General features: G+C 64.6%; 1 protein-coding gene across 1 annotated transcript in view; it reads right to left on the bottom strand.

Annotated features, from left to right (window-relative positions):
- ZNF423 (zinc finger protein 423) overlaps positions 1-6,000 on the bottom strand; it is a 226,990-nt gene that overhangs the window by 176,648 nt on the left and 44,342 nt on the right. The gene's annotated exons all lie outside the window — the stretch shown is intronic.

The raw sequence follows: 6,000 nt of genomic DNA, 5'->3' as shown, positions 1-6,000 counted from the left end.
GCTGACCCGACAGTCTGAGTCAAGCCCCGGCCAGGGAAGGAGCCTGATCATATGACAGACGCGGGGCCCTGGCCTTTCAGAGCAGACCCTGCCCACCAACCCCACCCAGCCTTTCCCCTTGGGAAAGGAGCCGCGCCCCACCAAGCAGGGTCGGCCTGAGCGAGGACGGCCCCCTGAGAACCCAGTCCCACCCCAACCCGGCAACAGGGTGAAGACGCGAGGGCCTGCCCAGTGGGGCGATGCCAGGAAGACGGGGGAGGAGGGAGGGAGGGGCCGTCCGACCCTGGGTCACTGCACAGATCCAGGCTCAAAGCCAGGCTCTGATCCAAGTGTCCCTCGATGCGTGATCAATATCAGGAATAAACCTGCAGCGCACCAGGCGCCGCCCACGGGGAGTCCCTCCTATCCCCACAGTGGCCCCAGGAAGCAGGTGATCACCCCTGGCTCAGAGAAGGCAGCACAGAGAGGTTAAGTGACTTAGACAGAGTCACACAGCTCGTAAGTGTCTCCACCTCAACGCGAATTCTCGCTCTTACCAAAGTGAACGAGGACCTGGCCCTGACCTGCTGAGGCAAATACCAACAAAGGGGCCGAGGCAAAGGCCTCCCCCTCGGCAGGCACGTGCAGGCACCTGCCGGCTCCCACGCCGGGCGAGGCTCGGGCGGCGCAGAAGATCAGCGTGGTCACTGCCTGAAGGAGCGGGCGGAGCAGCGAGGGACCTGGGCCCGCACGGAAGGAACGTCATAGCCAAGCAGAGGGCAGGGAGGGAGGAGCAGGGCCAGCCCCGCGGCCCAAAGGAAGGCACAGGACTGTGGCCGGACCCCCACGTGCACTTCCTGGAGGAGGTGGCGTTTAGGCTGAGCTTCTAGGGATGCGCTCCATGGGCAGAGGGGCCAGACACGACGCCAAGGGGAGCGGCAAGAGGGCTTCCCGCGTCCAGCCCTGCGAGTCTCGCCGCGCACAGGGCTCCGTGCGAGCGGCGGCAGCTCCGGAGCTGGTTAGACAGGCGGACTCTCGCCCCCCCCACCACCACCCTTGAAGCCACCATCCTCGCTTTAACAAGATCGCCAGCAGGGCGGCGCTGCACGCACGTCTGATTTTGAGCAGACCTGGTGTAAACCACACGTGGGCAACACAAGCGGGCCTCCCTCCCCAAATCACAGGGACACTGTCACATCGCACACGCACGCACGCACGCGCGCGCACGCGCACACGCACGCATGCACACGCACACGCATGCCTGCCTGTGGCCCCGGTTTACAGCCAGGCTTCATCGCCAAAGACCTGCTGGTCTCCCCACCCCCCGCAGGGTCCTCAGGCCTGAGGGAGCGGTGACACCAGGAGACCCTGTCCTGGCCTCAGGGAGCACCCACGCTTGGAGGAAGTAGGACCCGCCCTCTGTCTTTTATTTAATTGATTTTAGAGAGAGGAAGGAAGAGAAAGAGAGAGAGACATTGATCTGATTGATATGAGAGAAACATCGATTGGTTGCCTCCTGCACGTGCCCAGACCGGGGATCAAACCCGCAACCGGGGTACGTGCCATGACCAGGACCCGAACCTCTGCCTTTCAGGGCGTGGGATGACGCCCAACCAGCTGAGCCACGCCGGGCAGGACCAGCCCTCCCTCTTTACTGACACCCAGAAAGCCCAGGCGCCCCAGGAGAGGAGGACGGGGGAACGCAGGGCTTGCTGGGGTGAATGAACGGCCCCAAGTCACCGGGCTTGCAGCAGGCGCCCGCCATGCACAGAGCGGGTAGGATGGCAGAGCATTGGGCACCGGCTGTGGGTGCGAGACAAATGGCACAGAGTCCCTGCCCCGGAGGCAGCCCCGAGTCCACGAGAGAGGCGACCAGCAGCCAGCCAGCCCCAGCCCCGGACGCGGAACCAGCAGCCGGGCCAGGGCACAGGGAAACGGAGTCAGAGAAGAGACGCCACACTCGCTGCTCCACACACGCCCTGGCCACCGGCACACACGTGCGCAGGACGGACACGACACGGGAAGTGACATGGGGTGCCCGGCAGGGCCCCCGGCTGGTCGAGGGCCAGAGGAAAGGGTGGGCAGGAAACGCCACATCCCCCCGGACAACGGCCCCGAGTCACCCGGGGCCCAGGACGCCTGGGGGAGGGGCCCAGAGGCCCCCGGGGAAGGAGCCGGGGCTGGCACCTGGGCGCACGCACACCGGCACACCAGGGCACACCCTGCGCCAGGGCACAGGCGCCCTGCCTGGCGGACTGCTCACCATGGTAACGGAGCGGCGCCCTCTGAGCTGCACCACCGCCTGGAGGGTTCTGAGGCCTCCCGGGCCGGGGAGGCGGCTCTCACAAAGGCGCAGCCCGGGCCGGCCTGGCCGGGGGGCCGCAAGCAGACCCTCAGGCGCATGCCCGCCACGCTCCCCCGGTGAGCGCGGGGCCACCGCGTCCGCCTACACGGCTGCCTGGCTCCGCTCGGCTCGATTCCCCGCAGAGGCCCCGCAGCTAATGAGCAACGCCCAGCTGGCCCCTGCAAAGCGCAGTTCACGGGTCTCTCAAACACGGGGACGTTCTACTCTGCTCAGGACCTGCTGCTCCTTTAAAACACCCCCTGGTCCTCCTCGAGGAACATGCCTGGTGGGGGTTCGAGCAGGAGAGGTGGACAGCACACCCGGCCAGCGGAGCCACAGGGGATGTCTGGGCAGCTTCTGGCCTTGGCCACGGGATGGGGGGGCAGGGGCCAGGGGGCGACCACTCAGGAAGAAACTGAAGTGAGGGACCCTGGGGGGAGGCGAGGGGGCAAAAACAGGACGGGACAGGCTCCCCAGCCCTGATTTCAGGATTGAAAGGTGCTGGGGGCCCCCAAGGAACCCCCAGAGGAGAAAGAGAGCCGGCACCGGGTGTCCCTCACAGCACCGTCCATGTGAGGGGGTGACTGCCCACCCGCCGGGGACGGGGCAGCTCCTGAGACACCCAGATCTCAGCCTGATCGGTGGGTGCAGGGGTCACGTGGAGGTCAGGCCTCGTGGGGCTCCGCGCCCGCCCCGGCATCCCCCAGGCCTCTTGGTGGAAGACTGGCTCCCACAGGCAGAGCTGGGAAAGGGGCCGCGAGGAGCGTGAGCAGCAGGCGTGGAGGAGAGCGAGGCTGCGGTGGAGTTTCTGGGAAGCGGCTGAAATAATAAATCCATGCGCTGAGCAAACACAAGGGCGGGGGGCAGCTCCGAGAGGTCGTGACGTGGAGGCTGGACGGCTGGGGGGTGGGGGGAGAGGCAGGGAGCAGGCTGTGCTGTTTCCGTCCCTGCACGCCCCAAACCTGGAGGCTGCGGGGTGAGGGGCTGCCCCGTTGTCAGGAGTGGGACACGGACCACTCTCCCTATCCCACTCCTCGCCCAGAACCTGCAGAAAGGGGACCAGAAAGGCCCCCCCGGACACACGATCCCTGAGCAGGTAGGTGCAGGGTCTGCGGCCCTGACGCCAGCCTCCCTCGGCAAGCCGCACCCCTGCCCAACAGTCCCGGCAGGGGCGCGGGCGGCGGCTGGGCTGGAGCAGGAGGCCCCGCGGAGGGCCTGGCCCACAGTGTTCTCCAGCCTTTGAAGACGGGAAAAGGGGACCAGGCCCCCAAAACACGCACCCCTCCTCCTTCCGAGATGCAAACCAGGCTCCTGGCCTAGCTAGCCAGCGGTTCTCAACCTGTGGGTCGCGACCCCTTTGGGGGTCGAACGACCCTTTCACAGGGGTCGCCTGAGACCATCAGAAAACACATCTATAATTCCATATTGTTTTTGTGATGAATCACTATGCTTTAATTATGCTCAATTTGTAAGAATGAAAATACATCCTGCATATCAGATATTTACATTCCGATTCATAACAGTAGCGACATTACAGTTATGAAGTAGCAGCAAAAATAATGTTATGGTTGGGGGTCACCACAACATGAGGAACTGTATTAAAGGGTCGAGGCATTAGGAAGGTTGAGAACCACTGAGCTAGACCCTTCCCCCTGACCCGGGAGGGACCTGGACATAGAGCTGACCGCTCGCCCAGCCTTGGGGTCCCCTCGGAAATGAAGAGCCTGGACCAAGCCGCTCACGGGCAGGTCTGCCATTTGCGGTTCAGGGGCTACAGTCCTGCGGGGGCTGCCTCGGTTCACAGCCCGGCTCTGCCGCCGCCACCGGGCTGGGTGGCCTCCACGCGGGTCACAGGCACGTCTGCGCCTCGGTGTCTGCGTGTGAGCAGCACGGAGCAGGAGGCCTGGCTCCTGGGGGCAGCTCCTCGGGGGGAGTCAAGGTTCCGTGAACCAGGACAATGACCTGTCCCCTCGCAGAAAGGCCTCCGCACACGCTGATCACACCAACGAGGCCTCGGGCTGCTGGGCCACTGCAAGCAGCCGATTGGATCAGCTGTTTCTCCCCACCCGCCAGCCTGGCTGTCGCTGCGCCAGAATAAACGTGGCTGACCTGCCCCGGGCCTGACGATGAGCATTTGTTAATGTAACCGTCTCACATCTCCGGACCCTCCTCCGCTGCATCCCAGGCTCGGTCCAGAGCAGCCATGTTGGAAGGAAGCCCAATCTGCCCCCCAAACTCCACCTCCACCCCGGGCTGCCGGGGCCCCCACACGAGGAGCCGCTCGTGCCTACAGCTCTGCACGCCTCTGGCTCAGTGCTCTCGGCCTACGCTGCTCAACTCACCCCTGCGTTCCTTTGATCTGAGAAGCCAAAGACTCCCCATGGCAGTGGTTCTCAACCTTCTGGCCCTTTAAATACAGTTCCTCATGTTGTGACCCCATCATAAAATTATTTTCGTTGCTACTTCATCACTGTAATGTTGCTACTGTTACGAATCGTCATGTAATTATCTGATATGCAGGATGGTCTTAGGCGACCCCTGTGAAAGGGTCATTCGACCTCCAAAGGGGTCGCGACCCGCAGGTTGAGAACCGGTGCACTATGGCCACCTCGGGTCCTGTGCCCCCAGGGAGCTCCCCAGGGCCCCCCTGATGTCGCGGCTTCCGGTCTCTGCTCAGCTGCCCACCTCCCAGTGCCAGGCACTGCAGAGGTTAAACCCCAGGCTCTGACTGCAGGAGGTCTTGGGTTCGAGCCCCTGCCCCACAGCTGGCTGGGACCATGGGTCCGCTCCGATACTGCTCCCAGCCTCCCTCTTTCTCCCCCAAAAGAGGCTGGCAATTCCCAGCAGCACCAAGGGTAGCCCAGAGTGGGGGTGGGGGAGCTTTACTCCCCCATAATCTGCCTCAGCACCTGCCTCGCTTTCTGATGCGGCCAATGACATTTTCTCCACGTAAGGAAAAGCATTACGCAAAAGCAGCTTCCACCAGGCCTCCGGCCCAGCCCCCAGCAGATGGCTGCCCGGAACCCGCCCGGAGAGGGACACTGTGGTGCTGCTCCCGGCAGCGCCCGCCTCCTGGGGTTGGCCCACAGGCCCGGGGCAAGGCCGTTGTCAGGCATCTGCTCCGTGCCTGGCACCCACCAAGAGATGCTCCATAAATGTGGCATCGCCCACGTCCAGGGCTGCCTCCCAAGCAGCCTGCGCCTGCCACCCCGGCGCCTAGCCACTTCCCAAGCGCCATGGTCAGGGAGCACAGCGGACTTGGCCAGCCCGGGCCCCCCAGAGGCGGGAAGGACCACTGATCACGCGCTGTAAAGCTCATCAGAATGGACCACAGGAGGCAGCAACCCACTCCCGGGCTGCAGGTGAGCCAGTGCCCACGGCTCGCCCTCCCTTGCCTGTCTCCCAGCAGAAAACCCAAAGCCGACTGGCACGGCGGAGCCCCCAGCATTTCCCTGGACTCACGTGGGCAGGGCACGCTCAGATCCGGGTGGGCAGGGCCAGCCCCAGGGGCTCCGCCATCTGAGCTCCCAGAGCGGCCCCCCGGCCACTGTTCCACCAGGAAGTCAGGGTCCCCTCAGTCCCCTGGCATCACCCCTGCCTTCTGCAGACCAGCGACACCTCCCGCCTCAGGGTGCAGCCCAGCCGCGGACGCACCCTGCATAGGGCTCAGGCCCTCA

The sequence above is a fragment of the Myotis yumanensis genome, unplaced genomic scaffold, assembly GCF_028538775.1.
Source record: "Myotis yumanensis isolate MYYU_CA2020_CCGP unplaced genomic scaffold, mMyoYum1.0.hap1 SCAF_18, whole genome shotgun sequence".
NCBI lineage: Eukaryota > Metazoa > Chordata > Mammalia > Chiroptera > Vespertilionidae > Myotis > Myotis yumanensis.
The sequence above is the reverse complement of the archived record's forward strand: the minus strand, read 5'-3'. Positions and strand labels throughout refer to the sequence as shown.